We start from the raw sequence: 22037 nt of genomic DNA on the forward strand, positions 1-22037 counted from the left end.
AATGTAGGATACCCAGCTGGTGTCTGCCAAAGAATTGACTGGTTGCTGGTAGATAGAAATCCCCACACATTTTGGTGACCAGAGGTGCTGTGTTATACTGAGTTTGTATTGGTTTGATTTTTCTTATATCTCCTGTGTACTATTCTGGTAAGGAATGTTGACAGTAAGAAAGGCTGTGGGTTTGTGGGGGCAACAGGTATATGGAAACTCTCTGTATTTTTTTGCTCAATTTTGCTATAAACCTGAAACTGTTCTAAAAAAATTAAGTCTTACAAAACTAACAAAAAAAAAAAAAAACAGGGGATGGTACTCATGAACCAATAATGACTAACTGGCTATAAACAAACAAAACAAAGAAGTACAGATCTGGAAGGTTCATGTCAAAGGCACCAGAGCACATCCATGTGTACAACGGAAACCACTAACAAAATATGTAAGACTAAATTTTTTTTTTTTTTTTTTTTTTTGAGACGGAGTCTCGCTCTGTCGCCCAGGCTGGAGTGCAGTGACATGATCTCGGCTCACTGCAAACTCCGTCTCCCAGGTTCAAGTCATTCTCCTGCCTCAGCCTCCCAGGCAGCTGGGACCACAGGTGCCTGCCACCATGCCCAGCTAATTTTCTGTATTTTTAGTAGAGATGGGGTTTCACTGTGCTAGCCAGGATGGTCTCGATCTCCTGACCTTGTGATCCGCCCACCTCGGCCTCCCAGAGTGCTGGGATTACAGGCGTGAGCCACCACGATCGGCCTAAATTTGTTTTTGAGACAGGGTCTCACTCTGTCACCCAGGCTGGAGAGCAGTGGGGTACAATCAGAGCTCACTGCAGCCTCAAACTGCTGGGCTCAAGCAATCTTCCTGCCTCAGCCTTCGTGAGTAGCTAGGACCACGTGCACGCACCACCATGTCCAGCTAATTTTTTAGTATTATCTGTAATGACAAGGTCTCACTATGTTTGCCCAGGCTGGAATCAAACTCCTGAGCTCAAGTGATTCCTCTGCCTCAGCCTCCCAAAGTGCTAGGATTACAGGAGTGAGCCACTGCACCTGGCTAAAAACTTTTTATCATGGTGGGAAAAGACCTCATAATTCAAATCCAGTTTCTGCAGCTATTTTTCTTCAACAGATGAAGAAAAATACTACTAATCAACAATATCTCCTTGATCACAAATACATTTCTAGAGTAAATTAAATGACTGATTCCCTATCTGCTATATGGATCCTAAAACATAAAAATAATAACTAAAAATAGCAGGAGCAGATGCCTTTTACTGAGAGCCCATAAAGTATTGCACTGTACGTATATCTAATCTTTCTAACAATCCTCAGAGATTACACACTATATTACTATCTCAGAGAGATTAATTGATTTGCCTAAGAACACACAACTATGTAGTGTAACTAGGAATCAAATATAATCTTCTACTATAAAGTCTGTGCTCTCTCACTGTACCCCAATGTCCGTATACCAAACAATTATAATAATAATATCTTCCATTGTAGCACCTCCAATGTATTAGGCACTGTATTAGGTACTTTACATAAATTATCTCCTTCACACTTCACGACTGCCTTGAAAGTCAGATATTATTAATTCCATTTTACAGATGAGGAAACAGAAGCTTATAAACTCAGTAACTTGCCCAAGGTCTCAAGATTCAAGCCAAGTTTCACTCTGCATTATCAAAAGCTCACTTTCACAACTAAATTTAAAATTATCTTTACTATTTTTAGTCCTTTTGTTCTCCACACTACCCAGTTAAATGTTATTATGTAATAATAAAGCACCTATGTGCTGAACATCACATTGAAGTCAAACGAACACAATTTTGATATAAAATAAATGTAATCATATAACTGTGACAGATGTTAACTGGTTACTCAAAAAGCCATTCCCAAATCCCTACTCCCTCCTTGCCTCTCATTACAGAGACCAAAAAGACGAAAACAGCTGGAGGTGACCATATGACCCAATTTTGGCCCTTGGAACATCAGAAGTGACTTGCTGGAATCACTAATAAGAAAGCTTTTCCTTAGCATAGTCTTTTTCCTCCTTCCTTGAATGTAGGTGGAAGGCTGGACCTGCAGTAGCCATCTTAAGACCATGAAAGGCCAAGCAAATCACAAATTCATAGGCCCCAACAATGTTGAACCATTAAAGCAACATGAGCAGCTGCCAACTTCAGATTTATACAAGCTTTATAGTCAGGTTTTCAACTGCTTACAGCCTGATTCACCCATTATATATCACCATATCAGAAACTCTACCACAATTTTAACTGTAAGTAACTTCCTGGCTAATAATTAAAAACAAAGTCACATACTAGTCCTAAATTAGTCTGACAAAATTACAATCTCCTGATGAGGACTATTCTGAGTATTTGCTCAGGGAGCTGTGAGAAGACTGAGCTGAGGAAAGAATGAGAGACAAGAATACAGAATCAGGGAGCTCCCTGGGCTCTGAATTGCGCACATGGTAAGAGCCCAGACTCTCAAGATAATTACCAGAAGTATATCATCAGAAGGGACACATCCTTGAACAATAATATAAGCCTTCAAGAGATTGGCAGGGCATGGTGGCTCACGCCTGTAATCCCAGCACTTTGGGAAGCTGAGGCAGGCAAATCACTTGAGGCCAGGAGTTTGAGACCAACCTGGCCAACATGGCAAAACCCTGCCTCTATTAAAAATACAAAAAAAAAGAGGCCAGGCATGGTGGCTCATGCCTGTAATTCCAGGACTTTGGGAGGCCGAGGCAGGCGGATCACGAGGTCAGGAGTTTGAAATCAGACTGGCCAATATGCTGAAACCCCGTCTCTACTAAAAATACAAAAATTAGCCAGGCATGGTGGCGCCGCCCTGTAGTCCCAGCTACTCAGGAGACTGAGGCAGAAGAATCACTTGAACCCCGGAGGCAGAGGTTGCAGTGAGCCGAGATCACCTGAGCGACAGAGCAAGACTCCGTCTGAAAAAAAAAAAAAAGATTAGCCAGGCATGGTGGCGCATGTCTGTCATCCCAGCTACTTGGCAAGCTGAGACACAAGAATCGCTTGAGCCTGGGAGGCAGAGGTTGCAATGAGCTGAGATTGTGCCACTGAACTCCAGTCTTGGTGACAAAGCAAGGCTATGTCTCAAAAAACAAAAAAAAGTAAAAATAAACAAATAAATAAATAAATAACATGCTTCAAAACAAAAGCCCTGGAACGTCAAGACTCTTGTTGAAAAAAATTCATAGTTAAGGTATGATCAGGGTCTTGGGGTTACAGGAAAACATAGTTTGCATTCAATAATAAATGTTTATGAAGTATAATATCCTTTTTCTTAGAAGATGCATGCTCAAGTATTTAGAGGTAAATTATGTTGTCTACAACTTACTTTCAAGTGGTTTATATAAAAGAGGATACATACATATTAGAATACACATATAAAGTATGGGAAAATGTGAAAAAATATTGAAATATCAGTGGGGGATATACAGATGTTCAATATATGTCTTACAACATTCTTGTACATTTGAAATATTTCATAATAAAAAGTTGGTGTTAATGTTAATTTCCTGGTTTTGGTATTGTACTACAGCTATGTAACTTGGTAAAGGGCATATAGGACTTCATTTTCATATTTTTATACCTTTCTGTGAATCTAAAATTATTTTCTTTTTTTTTTTTTTGGAGACGGAGTCTTGCTCTGTCACCCAGGCTGGAGTGCAATGCTGTGATCTTAGCTCACTGCAACCTCCGCCTCCCGGGTTCAAGCAATTCTTATGCCTCAGCCTCCAGAGTAGCTGGGATTACAGGCACGCACCACTGAGCCCGGCTAATTTTTATATTTTCAGTAGAGACAGGGTTTCACTACGTTGGCCAGGCTGGTCTCGAACTCCTGACCTTGTGACCTGCCCGCCTCTGCCTCCCAAAGTGCTGGGATTACAGGCGTGAGAAAATTATTTCAAAACAAAAAGTTAAAAATGTTGGGAAGATTTCTCACTTGGTAAGATGAAGTAAATATATCTCCCTTTATCTTCCAGTTAACTATAACACTGGGACGGAATGCATGAACAGCTATTTGAAGACGCTGTAAAGTAAATATCACAGGTGGATCCAGGGAAATCACCAGAATTCCAACTATCCCCAAACTAGCTGTGAATTTATCATTTTTTTCCTCTAGTATCCTCCAGCCTGAACTCAACACAACCTAAAACCCAGAAGTGAGCACAATGGTGCAGACAGAGAGAGAAACAGAACCCTCTAGCTCTGGCTCAAGGCCTGTAAAGGGAACTCCTACAGCTCAGAGAAGATGAGGGAAATCCTTTAGGTATTTTTTTCTTTCTTTTTTTTTTTTTTTGACAGGATCTCACTCTGCCGCCCAGGCTAGAATGCAGTGGCACAATCACAGCTCGCCACAACCTCAAACTCCTGGGCTCAAGTTATCCTCCACGCCTCATCCCCACAAAGTGCTAGGATTACAGGTGTGAGCCACTGTGCTCAGCAGCTTGGGAAAACTCCATACTCTCATGTGTCAGTCCCCGGGTCATCCATGGTTGGGGGCAGCAGCAACAGCAGAAGAATCTGGGAATGGAAAGCCTCCAGGAACAAAACTTTTGAAGGAAGGGAACCTTTCTCTCCATCCAGTGGAGCCTTGCCTCCAAGCGGCCAGGACAAACTCTGTTGTTTTGGGTTTTTTTTTCTTCTCTCTCTGTCCATAGGAAAGTGACCCCATAATGTTGTTTATGAACTGCTGGGCTCATCCTCAACCTGTGTAGGTATGCATCTGATACCAATTGGCATAATAAAAACTCTGATAACTGAGATAATGAGTAGACCTACACCCAGATCCCAGACTGAACAATGGGTGGAACACTTGTGGGACAGATCTGAATAACACTGCCAAAGCTCAGAAAACTGAATTTATATGGAACCACAACCCACAGAAGATTAAAACAAAAATACCAATATTCTCCACAGAATATTAACATATTTTTGTTTTATTTTTATTTTTTTAAATTATACTTTAAGTTCTAGGGTACATGTGCACAACGTGCAGGTTTGTTACATATGTACACATGTGCCATGTTGGTGTGCTGCACCTATTAACTCATCATTTACATTAGGTAAATCTCCTAATGCTATCCCTCCCCCCTCCCCCTACCCCACGACAGGCCCCGGTGTGTGATGTTCCCCTTCCTGTGTCCAAGTGTTCTCATTGTTCAATTCCCACCTATGAGTGAGAACATGCGGTGTTTGGTTTTCTGTCCTTGTGATAGTTTGCTGAGAATGATGGTTTCCAGCTTCATCCATGTCCCTACAAAGGACATGAACTCATCCTTTTTTATGGCTGCATAGTATTCCATGGTGTATGTGTGCCACATTTTCTTAATCCAGTCTATCATTGATGGCTTGGTGGTGTGCACCTGTAGTTCCAGCTACTTGAGAGGCTGAGATGGGAGGATCACTTGAGCAAGGGAGGTGGAGGCTGCAGTGAGCCATGCTCGCTAGTGCCACTGCACTCTAGCCTAGGCAACAGAGTGAGATCACTTCTCAAAAAAAATATATAAATGAAAAGAGAATAATTGCTTAGTCTCTTTTTTAATATACAAAGTTTCCTTTAAAAGGGAAAATAAATAGTGTTATAATTTAGTTTCTCCATTGTATTCTGCAGGTATATATACAAGGGAATTTAGAAATAATGTGTTAGGCGGTGGCTCATGCCTGTTATCCCTGCACTTTGGGAAGCCGAGGTGGGCACATCACAAGGTCAGGAGATCAAGATCATCCTGGCTAACATGGTGAAACCCCGTCTCTACTAAAAATCCAAAAACTTAGCTGGGCATGGTGGCGGGTGCCTGTAGTCCCAGCTGCTTGGGAGGCTGAGGCAGGAGAATGGCGTGAATCCAGGAGGCGGAGCTTGCAGTGAGCTGTGATTGCGCCACTGCACACCAGCCTGGGTGACAGCAAGACTCCGTCTCAAAAAAAAAAAAAAAAAAAGAAAGACATAATGTGTTAAGATAAAACAATTAAATTTGAACTTTTAAACTGGGATTAGCTTAAAGTTGAAATAGCTGTCTTCAACTTTAAACACACAGTTGCGATACTATCAATTACTGCCTGCCTCGAAGTTTCTTATTTATACATGACAATGCCATACTATAAAACAAGCAAGTAAGGTAACTATAAAAACCAATCCTCCCCAGGCATGGTGGCTCATGCCTGTAATCCCAGCACTTTCGGAAGCTGAAGCGGGTAGATCACTTAGGATCAGGAGTTCGAGACCAGCCTGGCCAACATGATGAAACCTTGTCTCCACTAAAAATAGCAAAAATCAGCTGAGTGTGGTGGCGTGTGCCTGCAGTCCCAGCTACTGAGGAGGCTGAGGTAGGAAAATCACTTGAACCTGGGGGGCGAAGGCTGCAGTGAGCCGAGATCACACCATTGCACTCCACCCTGGGCCACAGGGCAAGACTCCGTATCAAAAAACAAAACAAACAAAAAGCCAATCTTCCCTTCTACCCAGAAGTCCAATTTAACACCTATCCCTTGGGCTAAAATATATAGATGATTACGCCAAGTAAAAGATAAGCAAATCAGTACTATGGGCAGTAGTAACAGCACACAGTCTTTGGATAATCCTGGATTTAAATTTTCATTCTGTCCTTCAAAGTCATTTAACTAATCTAGACTTCCTTTTCCTCATTTATAAAACCATCTACCTCATAATGATTAAACAATAAAGTATATAAATGGTTGAACATAGCACCTGGTACAAAATAAATGCACAGTAAATGGCAGTTGGCATGTCCATTAAGGAAACCCAATGTTACCACTGCCAGAACCACTTAGAGAAAGTTTTTTTTCAGCAACCCTTGTCTGTTCTACATAGAAGTTCTGACATCATTTATTCTGTTTACTAATAAAAATCCTAAACTCCCAAATAGCTCAACACCAAGAGCCTTTTTCCTCTATGCCTGGGATCAAACTATCAGCAGGCTTTCAAAGAGTCTAATGAAGAAACAACTCCAAGAGTATTTCTAATAGTGCAGAAGTCTCAACATATCACCTGCCTGGATAGTAGCCATATCTTTTTATGATATGCTAATTACTTCCCTACTCCAAATTTTAAACCCTTTTGTTTAACACTTCACTCACAGAAGGTACTATACCTTTTAATAATTAGGACTAGAGGGTACAGGAGGGTTAGGAGTAATAAAGAAAAGCCATGTAACTTCTGTATTAACAAAAACCTGATAGTAGCTATTATCCTTTCAAAACAAATCATTGCCTTTTTAAAAAACAAGGCAGAAACACACTCTATGGAATGAAGTGTTGCCAATAGAAAAAAAATAAAAATTAAAAAAATTGTAATCTCATACTAGGTATTGTGGCATTACATTTTAAAAAAAAATAGTAAGGTGGTCAAATGTAGCAGCTCACACCTGTAATCCCAGCACTTTTTGAGAGGCCAAGGCAGAAGGAACACTTGAAGCCAGGAGTTTGACCCAAACTGCTTAAATGTACTGTCTTTTTTTTTTTTTCACTATCTTTTTTCTCTTTCTTCCTATAATTAGTTATTACAAGTTCCATCTCTCTTAACTAATTCTAAATTCTTTTTTTTTTTTTTTTTTTTTTTTAGGGACAGTCTCACTCTGTCACAACGCTGGAGTGCAGTGGCGTGATCTCGGCTCACTGCAACCCCTGCCTCCCAGGTTCAAGCGATTCTCCTGTCTCAGCCTCCTGAGTAGCTGGGACTATAGGCACACGCCACCACGCCCAGCTAATTTTTATATTAGCAACATAATGAGACCCCAACTCTACAAAAATTTTTTTAAATTAATTGGGCATGGTGGTGCACACCTGTAGCCCTAGCCGCTAGGGAGGCTGAGGTAGGAGGATTGCTTGAACCCAGGAGTTTGAGGCTGTAGTGAGCTATCATCGTGCCTACTATACTCCAGCTTAAGCGACAGAGCAAGACCCTGTCTCTAAAAATAATAATAATTAGGCTGGGCGACGTAGCTCACACCTGTAATCCCAGCACTTTGGGAGGCTGAGGCAGGCAGATCACTGAAGGTCAGGAGTTCAAGTCCAGCCTGGCGAACATGGTGAAACGCCATCTCTACTAAAAATACAAAAATTAGCTGGGTGTGGTGGCACATCCCTGTAATCTCAGCTACTTTGGAAGCTGAGACACGAGGATCACTTGGACCTGGGAGGTGGAAGGTGCACTGAGCCAAGATCACACCACTGCCCTCCAGCCTAGGAGACAGAGCAAGACCCTGTCTCAAAAAAATACATAAGTAAATAAAATAAATAAATAATAATAATGGGTATAGAGCTTCAGTTTTGCAAGATCAAAGGAGTTCTGAATATTGGCTGCAGAGCAATGTGAATGTATTTAACATTTAAAGATGGTTAGCATGGTAAATTTTTATGATATGCTAATTACTTCCCTACTCCAAATTTTAAACACTTCATTCACAGAAGGTACTATACCTTTTAATAATTAGGACTACAGGGTACAGGAGGGTTAGGAGTAATAAAAAAAAAAAGCCATGTAACTTCTGTATTAACAAAAACCTGTAAAAGCATGAACTGAATGCTGTTTTTCAAATAAGAATCATTGTAATTTTAGAACTAGGAATCTCATTTTAAAAAATGGTAAGTAGGGGAACACTAATCTCTAAGCAATATAATTTCCTTCTTCCAGAATTACTAAAAATCCTTTTAGCATTTTAAAACAATTTGTACAGGCCCTGCACAGTGGTGCACACCTATAGTCCCAGCTATGCAAGGATACAAGTATGCTACGATCGGCACTCCAGCCTTGGCAATACATAGTAAGACCTGTGGCTAAAAAAATAAATAAATAAAAATAAAATTAACTTTACATAGTCATGTATCTTTACACAAGAACTTTATCATTTACTTCCTTCCAAGGATTACATAAGGTACCAAAATAAACACTACCATATTTGTAATTTCTTTAGAGTGTTTAGGAACTTCTGTTGTTATTTGTTTCAGAGAACAGTATTTCACTATTTGAGAGATTTTCATCCCCTCAGGCACAGGCGTACAGAAGATAATGTATTCAATAGATCTGTATCAGGTATCAGCAATTAACCTATTCTGACTTCTTAAAAGCAAAAGTGAGCTAAAAACAAATGTTTAAAACAAAAAGTCAACTTAAATGCTTAAAGGCTTTCTGTATGTTTGCACATATATGCATATATTTGTTATTTAAGATACAGTTATTTTACATTACCTATAATCATTATTCCTAATCTGTCTATTGTAAAACACTTTATCTTTGTTTTATTTATTTATTTTTGGGTTTTTTTAGAGACAGTGTCTCTCTCTGTCACCCACGCTGGAGTGCAGTGGCACAGATCTCAGCTCACCGTAACCTCCACCTCCTGGGCTCAAGCGATTCTCCCACTTTGTTTTTTTTTTTATTATACTTTAAGTTCTAGGGTACACGTACACAACGTGCAGGTTTGTTACATATGTATACATGTGCCATGTTGGTGTGCTGCACCCATTAACTCATCATTTACATTAGGTATATCTCCTAATGCTATCTCCCCCCCTCCCCCGACCCCACGACAGGCCCCGGTGTGTGATGTTCCCCTTTCTGGATCCAAGTGTTCTCATTGTTCAATTCCCACCTATGAGTGAGAACATGTGGTGTTTGGTTTTCTGTCCTTGCGATAGTTTGCTGAGAATGATGGTTTCCAGCTTCATCCATGTCCCTACAAAGGACATGAACTCATCCTTTTTTATGGCTGCATAGTATTCCATGGTATATATGTGCCACATTTTCTTAATCCAGTCTATCATTGATGGACATTTGGGTTGGTTCCAAGTCTCTGCTATTGTGAATAGTGCCGCAATAAACATACATGTACATGTGTCTTTATAGTAGCATGATTTATGATCTTTTGGGTATATACCCAGTAATGCAATGGCTGGGTCAAATGGTATTTCTAGTTCTAGATCCCTGAGGAATTGCCACACTGTCTTCCACGATGGTTGACTAGTTTACAGTCCCACCAACAGTGTAAAAGTGTTCCTATTTCTCCACATCCTCTCCAGCACCTGTTGTTTCCTGACTTTTTAATGATCGCCATTCTAACTGGTGTGAGATGGTATCTCACTGTGGTTTTGATTTGCATTTCTCTGATGGCCAGTGATGATGAGCATTTTTTCATGTGTCTGTTGGCTGCATAAATGTCTTCTTTTGAGAAGTGTCTGTTCATATCCTTTGCCCACTTTTTGATGGGGTTGTTTGATTCTCCCACTTTAGCCTCCAGAGTAGCTGGGGTTACAGGCGTGTACCACCACGCCCAGCTAATTTTTTGTATTTTTAGTAGAGACGGGGTTTCACTATTTTGGCCAGGCTGGCCTCCAACTCCCGGCCTCAAGTAATCCACCCACCTGGGCCTCCCAAGGTGCTGGGATGACAGGAGTGAGCCACCATGCCAGGCCTCATCTTGTTTTTAAATGCAAAAAAAAAAACACAAAAAAAACAAACTCACTCCTGTCATCCCAGCCCTTTGGGAGGCCGAGATGAGCAGATGGCTTGAGTTCAAGAGTTTGAGACAAGCCTGGGCAATACAGCAAAACCCCATTTCTACAAAAAATACAAAAATTAGCCAGGCATGGTAGCATGCTCCTGTAGTCCCAATTACTCTGGAGGCAGAGATGAGAGGAGCACTTGAGCCCAGGAGGTGGAGGTTGTAGTGCTAACTGCACTCCTCCCTGGGCAACAGAGCAAGACCCTGTCTCAAAACAAAACAAAAACAAAAACAGCTTTCTCAATTACTGTAACTTTTGAACTAAAATATATTGTTTCACAATAACCAGTCAATTCTGATCATTCACAGTTGAGAATTAACAAACTTCTGATATTGCCTCTATTGACACACTAGGTGGTTCAGTTATTTTCCATTATAGAATTTTACCTGCAAGTACTAGGGAAATAGTGCTGAACCGACTCTGTTAAATTAAACTCATTATGATGTAGATCACTTTGGAATGAGAAAGTATCTAGATAGCAAGAAAATCTTCTGGGTCTTCTGCTTCCTAAAGCCTATTGTCCATTCCTGTAGTGCACAGACCACAATCACATGTGATGTTTACAGAATTCTCTAAAAATATTTTCCATCACATCCAGAATTTGAGTATTAGCTATATTCAAACCTGCCACAGGCAGTTTATATAACTGGTAGCAGTCAATAAGGCAACCAAATACTCTGTAACTTTGCAGTTTTCTCATCCCACTGAAAAACCTTGGCCGGGCGTGGTGGCTCACGCCTGTAATCCCAGCATTTTGGGAGGCCAAGGCGGGCAGATCACAAGGTCAGGAGATTGAGACCATCCTGACCAACATGGTGAAACCCCGTCTCTACTAAAAATACAAAAAATTAGCTGGGCATAGTGGCACATGCCTGTAGTCCCAGCTACTCGGGAGGCTGAGGCAGGAGAATGGCATGAACCAGGGAGGCAGAACTTGCAGTGAGCTGAGATTGTGCCACTGCACTCCAGCCTGGGCGACAGAGCAAGACTCCGTCTCAAAAAAAAAAGGAAAGAAAAAACGTAAGATATTTACCAGAAATTTAGCAGGTAAGACTGTACAATCCTGAAAAAGACTTCTTTTAAAGAAACAGAGACAGACAAAACAAATTTGGAGGTATATAATGATTATATTGGTACTCAGTCCTCAAATTTATATTGGAAATCAATTTCCCAAATAATTATCAAATTATTCAAACAAACAAGAAAAAGAAGACCCAAGCAGGCTTTGAACTAACATGTTCTTAAAAACAACAACAACAACAAAACTCCAAACTACAAATCTTATTTTTCATCTTGTTTATAAACTTTTGTCTCTATTTTTTTTTGTAGCAGTATACTGTTTTGTTGACACAAAAGAAAATTCCAGGCTGGACGCGGTGGCTCACACCTGTAATCACAGCACTTTGGGAAGCCAAGGAGGGTGGATTACCTGAGGTCAGGAGTTTCAGACCAGCCTGACCAACATGGTGAAACCCCGTCTCTACTAAAAATACAAAATTAGCCGGGTGTGGTGGCACAAGCCTGGAATCCCAGCTATTCAGGAGGCTGAAGCAGGAGAATCACTTCAACCCAGGAGGCAGAGGTTGCAGTGAGCCAAGATCGTGCCATTGCATTCCAGCCTGGGCAACAAGAGCAAAACTCCTTCTCAAAAAAAAAAAAAAAAGAAAGAAAGAAAATTCCAAATCTATTTCACTTTTTTCCTGTTTAGACATCTTATTTTCAATATCATCCTCTACTACACAAGAACACATCAAATTCTTATTGAACTCATACACCATAATATCCTGTAAATATTCCTCTTTTTCATATATTACATGTTATTTATATTCTTTATCTCAAAAGTAATACAAATTGTGGCAGATATTATCCAAAGATGCCTACAACGTTAGATTCCATCCCATATGCTCTTCTTACAATATGATGTTGATCCTTTCAAGTGGTGGGGTCTATGTCCACAGCTTCCTTGAAACTTGGGAGGACCTTTACAACTACATCAACCAGTAGGACAGAGCAAAGTAACACTATTTGACTTCCAAAGCCAAGTCAAATATGCCATGCACCTTTGCCTTCCTCTCTTGGGATGCTCTTTCTCTCGGAACCCAGGCACCATGCTGTGAAGAAGCCAAGCAGCCACAAGGAGAAGTCACATGAAGGTGTTCTTGCCAACAGCCCAGGCTGAGGTCCTAGCCAACAGCCAGCTTTAACCACCAGATATGTGAGTGAGCAGGTCTACCTTCAAAGGATCCCAGTTCCCAGCCACTGAGCCACTCCAACCCTTCCAGCCACCCCACCTCATGCTGTATGTTAACAGAGACAAGCATCCCTACCAATCAAGCCTTGCTCAAACTGCAAATATATGAACAAAATAAATGACTGTTGTTTTAAGCCACTAAGTTTGAGGTACTTTGTTACACAGCAATAGATAACTGCAACACAAGCTCATAAATACAATCTGGAAAACAGACAAAAAGAAAAACAATTTTAATTATTCTAAGTTTTACCATTATAAAACATTTTGACACACATTTTACAATTAAGGAAATGTTTCACCCTACCCACCTAAGATTCCAAGTGATTTTACCAGGACAAAGGGCTATATTTGTAAAGGCAATAAAATGTTTGCATCTAACTACAAACCGGAAGAAAGACTGTTAGCTTTCAATCCACTTTGCTTATCCTTAAGTATCTCTTTCACTTACTTGTCCTAAGTGAGGTGTCTGAGGATTGCTGGCCCACCAATATTCCAATCTATGGATATAGATCAAGATCTTGAATTGTAACAGTGGCTGCACTGGCACTCTTCCCCGGAAGAAGTTGCTTAAGCCTCAAATCTGAAATTTTCAAGGAAAGAAAATCTTAAATATACATATCTCCTTTCAATCACTTAAAATTTCACATCTATAGTTGAGTAAGGACTGATGGAGTCAGTTACGATATATGGAAATGAATGCACAGGTTTCACTAAAAATAGAGTTGGCCTGTGCAATTCTTGAAACAGGGCAAAAATAATAACAATTTTAAAAACTGAGGTGGATAATATGGGTTCAAGTTCCAGCCTTACATTCTTAAGAGCTATACGACCTCAGTTAAGTCACAAATTCTCCGTGCATAAGTCTGATAATGTGATGAAGACTGAGGGAACCAGATCAAAATTTTGGGCTAGGAGTCAGAAGACCTGGGTTCCAAACTCAGTGATCATTCTCCCTTGCTGTAAGAACTTTGATACGTCTCTATGGGCTTGATTTTATCATCTCTAAAAGGGGAAGGTTGAATTAAATAGTGGTTGTTCAAATCTAATTCTTGAACAGATGCCAGCCATGACTAAAAACTATGTATAAAGTTACCAATTATGCTTACTATGAAACTGTCCTTCCTACATTTTTGGTGTTAAAATGGCTGCTTTTATGAGATTATGTGAAAGTAACAGTAGGTGGTAGCAGTTGTTGTTTAAGTTCTCCATAGCCAAAATAAAGAGCTGTAATTCTATGTAAGCAATCTATAAATTCTTTTTAGAAATTCTAGTGTATGATTTACATGAACTCTAAAATTCCTTATACTTCTAACATCCTACATACTCACTATTCAACTAATATTTATTAGGTAACCAATATGTAACAGGTAGTCTACTTGTTGCTGGGCTACCCAAAACGTAAGATTAGTCCCTCCTCTGAAAAGCTCCCAATTTTAATAGGGAAATAGACACATATATCTCAAATACAACATAAATGGGTTAAGTCTTCTAATACAGGTTATGAATCTTATAATATATGGGAGGAAGAATGATAGGATGGATTTTGTTTTGTATTTTGGAGACTGGGTCTCGCTCTGTCTGCCAGCCTGGAGTGCAGTGGTGTGATCTCGGCTCACTGCAGCCTCAACCTGCCAGGCTCAAGCGATCCTCTCACCTCCACCTCCTGAGTAGCTGGGACTACAGGCATGTGCCATCATGACCGGCTAATTTTTGGGGGGAAGTAGAGGGTGGGGTGGGGGTGGGGGTGGGGGTGGGTAGAGATGAGGTCTCACTATGTTGCGCAGGCTGAATGAATGAGTTTTACAACTTAGTAAACTTTTAAAGTGAGTTTTGTAGTCGTAAGATGAGTCAATTATAACCTCTTTAAACCTCAGTTTCTTTATTTGCAAAATAATAATGATTACAGATACCACAGAATTGTGGTAAACAGATAAGATGCTATAAGAGGCCAATCCAAAATGTGAAAATGTTCAGCTCACACACCTTCCAGGAGACAAAAAAAGAAAAAATCATTTTAATAACGACATGGTACAAGTTATTTACAAAACTGTAAATACGTATTTGTTTAAAACACTGTAAAACTCAGTAGTGCTTTTCTTCACTAGCTTCTAAGCAGCTGAAGGTCATAAGTTTGCTCCACTTTATATTCCTAGCATCTAGTACAATGCCTAATAAATAGCAGGTATCAATAAAGTTTATTAGAAAAAATAACTGAATAAATTGGTAAACGGCTAATCTATTTTTACAGAAATTAAAGTTATAGTAGCTAAAAGTAAAAATTCTTAGAACTTTTATCCAAAACTAATTTTAAATGTGTATTTTGTGCCCACATCTGTCATATTGCTATCTGAATATACATGCATGTTTTAGAAGCAAAATAAATTCACCAGACAATGCAATAGTGCTGTTCCTGAATAAGAAGACAAGCAGCAATTAACTTTTTTTTTTTTTTTGAGACAGGGTCTTGATTTATTACCCAGGCTAGAGTGCAGTGGTACAATCATGCCTCACTGCAGTCTCAAACTCCTGGGCTCAAGTGATCCTCCCACCTCAGCCTCCCAAGTAGCTAGGACTACAGATGCATGCCACCATGCCCACCTAATTTTTAAAAAATTTTTTTATAAAGACAATCTCACACAGGCTGGTCTCAAACTCCTGGGCTTAAGTAATCCTCCCACCTTGGCCTCTCAAACTGCTGTTTACAGGCATACACCACCACGCCCAGCTGGGCAGCTAACATTTAATGGGGACTGATTATTTGCCAAACGCTCTTCTAAGCACCTCCTATGGATTACCCCATTTAATCCTCAATAACTCTCATGAAATTGACTATTTTTTAAAGAGATGAGGGGTCTTGGCTGGGCACGGTGGCTCACGCTTGTAATCCCAGCACTTTGGGAGGCTGAGGCAGGCGGATCACCTGAGGTCAGGAGTTTGAAACCAGCCTGACCAACATAGAGAAACCCTGTCTCTATTAAAAATACAAAATTAACTGGGCATGGTGGCGCATGCCTGTAATCCCAGCTACTCGGGAGGCTGAGGCAGGAGAATGGCTTGAACCCAGGAGGTGGAGGTTGCAGTGAGCCGAGATCGCACCATTGCACTCCAGCCTGGGCAACAAGAGCGAAACTCCGTCTCAAAAGAAAAAAAAAAAAAGAGAGAGATGGGTGTCTTGCTCTGTTGCCTGGAGAGCCGTGATGATCATAGCTCACTGTAGCCTGAACCTCCCAAGCTCAAGTGATCCTTCTGCCTCTCAGCCTTTCAAGTACCTGGGACTACAGACATGTGCCACCATGTCTGGCCAATTCTTCTTATTTTTTGTATAAGCAGGGTCTTGTCACGTTGCCCACACTGGCTTCTAACTCCAGGCCTCAAGTGTCTTCCCACCTTGGCATTACAGTCAGGAGCCACTGTGCCCTGCCAAAAGCAACTATTAAATATTCTCATTTTATAACTAGGAAAACTGAGGCACAAATAACTTCCAAGATCACAAAAATACAAAGTAGTGGGTATGGGGTTTTTAAAAGAGTAGTAAAACAAAACAGGTTGTCTGACTCCAGAGCCTATTTTTTATTTTTTATTATTTTTATTTTTATTATTTATTATTATTATTTTTTGAGACAGAGTCTTGCTCTGTCACCCAGGCTGGAGTGCAGTGGCGTGATCTCGGCTCACTGCAACCTCTGCCTCCCCTGGGTTAAAGCAATTCTCCTGCCTCAGCCTCCCAAGTAGCTGGGACTACAGGCACACAACACCACGCCCAGCTAATTTTTGTATTTTTAGTAGAGACAGGGTTTCACCATGTTGGCCAGGCTGGTCTTTAACTTCTGACCTCGTGATCCACCCGCCTCGGCCTTCCAAAGTGCTGGGAATACAGGCGTGAGCCACTGTGCCTATTTTTTAATTAAATAATTTTGTATTTAAAAATCAGATTTTACCAGAACTGGGAACATTTGCTTCTAATGATTTGATTCTTTTTCTAAAAAATAAGGCCGGGCATGGTGGTTCACGCTTGTAATCTCAGCACTTTGGGAGGTCGAGACGGGTGGATCACCTGAGGTCAGGAGTTCGAGACCAGCCTGGCCAACATGGTAAGACCTCGTCTCTACCAAAAATACAAAAATTAGCTGGGCCTAGTGGTGCGCGTCTGTAGTCCCAGCTACTCAGGAGGCTGTGGCATAAGAATCGCTTGAACCCAGGAGGTGGAGGTTGCAGTGAGCAGAGATTGCGCCACTGCCCAGACCGTGCCACTGCACTCCACACTCCAGCCCGAGTGACAGAGCAAGACTCCAAGTCAAAACAAACAAAATAAAAACAAACAAACAAAACAAGGAGTTCTTTTATTATGTATGCTAAACACAATGATACAGTTCCTGCCTTCAAAAGCCCACAAACCAATGCAGTATTATAATATTAAGCAGTCACACCTGAATTTTACTGTTTTAAATTTAATTATCTCAATGTTTTTTTTTTTTTTTTTTTTGATACAGAGTCTCACTCTGTCACCCAGGCTGGAGTGCAGTGGCACGATCTCAGCTCACTACAACCTCCACCTCTCGGGTTCAAGGGATTCTCATGCCTCAGCCTCCTGAGTAGCTAGGACTACAGGCACATGCCACCACATTCGGCTAATATTTTTGTATTTTTAGTAGAGATGGGGTTTCACCATGTTGGCCAGGCTGGTCTCAAACTCCTGACCTCAAGTGATTACCCACCTCAGCCTCCCGAAGTGCTGGGATTACAGGCGTAAGCCACCACACCCGGCCTTCATTTACTCTTAATTCCAAGTATTACAGCCTTAAGTTTTCAGAGACTATAGGAAAGGCTTACATGGTCTTAAAGGAAAAACTAGTTAAAAACCAAGAGAAACTCATTTTGCATGGCCATCTACTTTCAGATAATGTTGCAGGGGTGTTTGTTTGTTTTGAGACAGGGTCTCACTCTGTCGCTCTAGCTGGAATGCAGTGGTGTGATCATGGCTCACTGCAACCTCCGCTTCCTGGCTCAAGCAATTCTCCAGCCTCGGCCACCTGAGTAGCTGGGACTTCAGGTGCAAGCCAGCAACAGCCAGCTAATTTTTCATAGAGATGGGGTTTCACCATGATGCCCAGGCTAGTCTTGAACTCCTGAGCTCAAAGCAATCTGCCCTTCTCAGCCTCCCAATTTGCTGGGATTATGGGCATGAACCATCGTGCCTGGCCCCCAGATAATGACGGGTTTTTTTGGGGGCGGGCGGGGAGGGGGGGTGGTTTGAGACTGAGTCTCGCTCTGTCGCCCAGGCTGGAGTGCAGTGACGTGATCTCAGCTCACTGCAAGCTCCGCCTCCCGGGTTCACGCTATTCTCCTGCCTCAGCCTCCTGAGTAGCTGGGACTACAGGCGCCCACCACCACGCCCAGCTAGTTTTTTTGTATTTTTAGTAGAGACAGCGTTTCACCGTGTTAGACAGAATGGTCTCGATCTCCTGACCTCGTGATCTGCCTGCCTCGGCCTCCCAAAGTGCTGGGATACAGGTGCGCTACCACGCCCAGCTGATAATGATGTTTTAAAAATACACACAAAACACAGAATAAGAACAGCTGAATTTCGTTACCAATAGATGCTCTAACAAACCAACTTCAAATGTAATTTGCAAAATGCTATTTTTAGCCAACAATGTGTTTCACTTCGTTTCGTCATTGGTCTGATTCTTTAACAGACTGTAGTGCTTCTCATGTTCTGCTTTCAGTTTTAACAATTGTGTTAAAAGGAGAGCTAAATACCAACAAAACACAGGAATAACAATAGGTCTTGTAAAGGCTTTTCAGATATGCAAGAAACAACATTGTTACTAGTGAAAACACCTTACATGTTATTTGACCAAAATGAACAATGATATAACCAAAATGAACAATGACATAGCCAAAATAACTAAAGTAACACTTCACATTTTTCTATGATTACACTCCACATCTTTCTGCCTCCATACCAGCACGATAAACGATTTCTCCTTACTGTTTTGCAACTATTTTTTCTTTTCTTTTTTTTTTTTGAGATGGCCTTGGCTTACTGCAACCTCCACCTCCCAGCTTCCAGCAATTCTCCTGCCTCGGCCTCCCAAGCAGCTGGGATTACAGGCATAAGCCACCACGCTCAGCTAATTTTTGTATTTTTAGTAGAGACGAGGTTTCACCATGTTGGCCAGGCTGGTCTCGAACTCCCTGCCTCAAGTGATCTGCCCTCCTCAGCCTCCCAAAGTGCTGGGATTACAGGTGTGAGCCACCACGTCCGGCCTCTTGTAACTATTTTCAAGAAAACCAATATTCCAACGATGCTAGTCAAGAAGCCATGATAAATGGATGTTAGTAGTAATTATGCAATACTTTAGAATTAGAGCAGGCTATGTTTTATAATAAAGAGGAAATATGAAAACAGATTATTTCTGAAACAGTACTACAAAAGAAAGAAAAAAAATCTAGATTTCTATAAACAATTGGAAATGCTGGCACTTCACAGTGGATTCATAGAACTCAACTAAAGGCTGTTGGTTCAAAGATTTGGCTTGCCAAATTTTCCCCTATAGATAAACATTTAATATCCACTGTGACATTTTATGCCACTTCCTAGATTAAAAGTCTTTTGTTAATTCCATGAAGATAAACGAACACCCAGGTTGTTTACATCCAGGTATCTGCCACTAGAGGAACAGATCAGAGAAGAGCAACTTAAGCACAACACACAAGCTTTATTGAGACCTGCAAAACAACGAAATCTGACACATTCTCCATATAAAATATGCTTAAGGGAAAAAATTATGTTAGTTGGAAAAACCACAGTAAATACTCTTACTTTTTCTTTTTTTTTTTTACTAGAATCACTATGCCAGTTAGAATAAGTTTAAAGGTTGTGGGGGCGCACTCCTATTCACTACTAGCAGGGCTTTATCCAACAATGGCATATCAGTATAAAAGCTCTTTAGAAAATAATCACATTTCAAAATTATGCCCATCCTTTGACCCAATAGTTACACTTCTAGAAAATTTATCCAAAATAAATGAGTGTGCAAATATGTATGTATAGGCTGAGGGCAGTGACTCAGACTGTAATCCCATCACTTTGGGAGGCCAAGGAGGGAGGATCACATGAGGCCAGGAGTACGAGACCAGCTTGGCCAATGTGGCAAAACTCCTTATCTACTAAAAATACAAAAATTAGCCAGGTGTGGTGGCACGTGCCTGTAAATCCCAGCTACTTGGGGGGCTGAGGCATGAGAATCGCTTGAACCTGGGAGGCAGACGTTGCAGTTAATATGGACAGCAGGCAGGGAAATACAGGGTAGAAGAGGGCAGTTCTCCAGCAAAGGCCGGCCCTAAATGGGAACAAGCATTCCTGTTTTTGTGCCTAAATGTTGCCTTTGGGCCCACCACGCCCCCTTATCCTGTACCCACTGAAACCCCAACCCCCAGGCTCCACAAGCAGAAGAGCAGAACAGAAGAGCAGCAGAATGGCATGGCAGAGGAGAAGAGAAGGAGCATCTGAACATTGAGAGGAGTTTGGCTGGGGATGGCTGGAGAGGAGATCGGTCACAGGATGGCCAAATTCCAGGGGACGATCATCTTCCCACTCCATCCCCTTTCCAGCTTCCCCATCATCCTGCTGAGAGCCACTTCCATCACTCAATAAAACCTCTGCATTCACCACCCTCAAGTCCATGTGTGACCTTATCCTTCCTGGATGCCAGACAAGGACTCAGGTAACAAGAGGGCAGAGTGTAAAAGGCTTCACTCTGACTTACACACTTAGCCATCTGTAGATGGCAACTGCTAAAAGAGCATTAATTGTAACACACCCCTAGATGCTACCATGGGGCTGGAGCCCAAAAGCACTCTCCCTGGCTCCTGCACCTGCCTGTCTGCATGTTCCCCCTCCTGTAAGGGGTTTGAGTGAGGGGCAGCTGAGCCACACAGCTATCACAAGTCCCAGAAGGGGGTCAGGAAACTCTCCTGTTTCACTGTGAGCCAAGGTCGAGCCACTGCACTCCAGCCTGGGTGACAAAGTGAGACCCTCTCTCAAAAAAAAAAAAAAGGTATGTATTGATTAAAAATACATCTATAATGTAAAAAAAAAAAAATCAGTAAAGCATATGGTGGTTACTCAAATTAAACATAGAATCACCATATATTCTAGCAATTCCATTTCTAGGTATATACCCAAAATAACTGAAAGTAGAGACTCAAACAGATATTTGTACACCAATATTCAAGGCAACATCATTCACAGTAGCCAAAAGAAGAAAACAACCTAAGTGTCCACCGATGGATGAATGGCTAAACAAAATGTAGTCTAGGCCGGGGGCCATGGCTCATGCCTGTAATCCCAGAACTTTGGGAGGATGAGGTGGACAGATCACAAGGTCAGGAGTTTGAGACCAGCCTGACCAACATGGTGAAACCCCATCTCTACTAAAAGTACAAAAATTAGCCGGGCATGGTGGCATGCGCCTGTAATCCCAGCTACTCAGGAGGCTGAGGCAGGAGAATCGCTTGAACCCAGGAGGCGGAGGTCACAGTGAGCTGAGATCATGCCACTGTACTCCAGCCTGGGTGACAGGGCAAGACTCTGTCTCAAAAAAAAAAAAAAAAAAAAAAAAAAAGATGTAGTCTATACATAAAATGGAATATTCAGCCTTTAAAAATAATGAAATTCTGACACTTGCTGCCACAAAGATGAACCTTGAAAATTGTGCTAACTGAAATAAGCCAGACACAAAAAATAAACAAATATTGTATGATTCCATGTATATAAGATAACCAGAATAGTCAAAATCATAGAGACAAAAAGGAGAATGGTGGTTTTGTGGACTGGAGAGGAGTGGGGTATAGGAAATTGTAGTTTAATGGGCATGGAGTTTCAGTTTGTAAAATAGAAAAGTTCTGGGATGTACAGTGGTGATGGTTGCACAATAATGTCAACATACTGAATGCCACTGAATTGTACATTTAAAAACAGTTAAAACAGTAACTTTGGCCAGGCATGGTGGCTCACACCTGTAATCCCAGCGCTTTGGGAGGCACAGGCGGGTAGATCATCTGAGGTCGGGAGTTCAAGACCAGCCTGACCAACATGGAGAAACCCCGTTTCTACTAAAAATACAAAATTAGCCAGGCATGGTGGCACATGCCTGTAATCCCAGCTACTCAGGAGGCTGAGACAGTAGAATCGCTTGAACCTGGGAGGCGGAGGTTGCAGTG

At 41.4% G+C, this 22037-nt stretch overlaps 1 protein-coding gene across 36 annotated transcripts in view; it reads right to left on the minus strand.

The window, feature by feature from the left end:
• NUMB (NUMB endocytic adaptor protein) overlaps positions 1-22037 on the minus strand; it is a 190603-nt gene that overhangs the window by 128889 nt on the left and 39677 nt on the right. For 20 of the 36 annotated variants that reach the window (XM_055360860.2, XM_019009713.4, XM_055360854.2 and 17 more), the window contains exon 2: positions 13258-13389. The exons of the other annotated variants lie outside the window; for them this stretch is intronic. The gene's annotated coding sequence lies outside the window, so the exon portion shown is untranslated. The remainder of the gene's footprint in view (positions 1-13257; positions 13390-22037) is intronic. 36 annotated transcript variants of the gene reach the window in all.

The sequence above is a fragment of the Gorilla gorilla genome, chromosome 15, assembly GCF_029281585.2.
Source record: "Gorilla gorilla gorilla isolate KB3781 chromosome 15, NHGRI_mGorGor1-v2.1_pri, whole genome shotgun sequence".
Taxonomy (NCBI): Eukaryota; Metazoa; Chordata; class Mammalia; order Primates; family Hominidae; genus Gorilla; species Gorilla gorilla.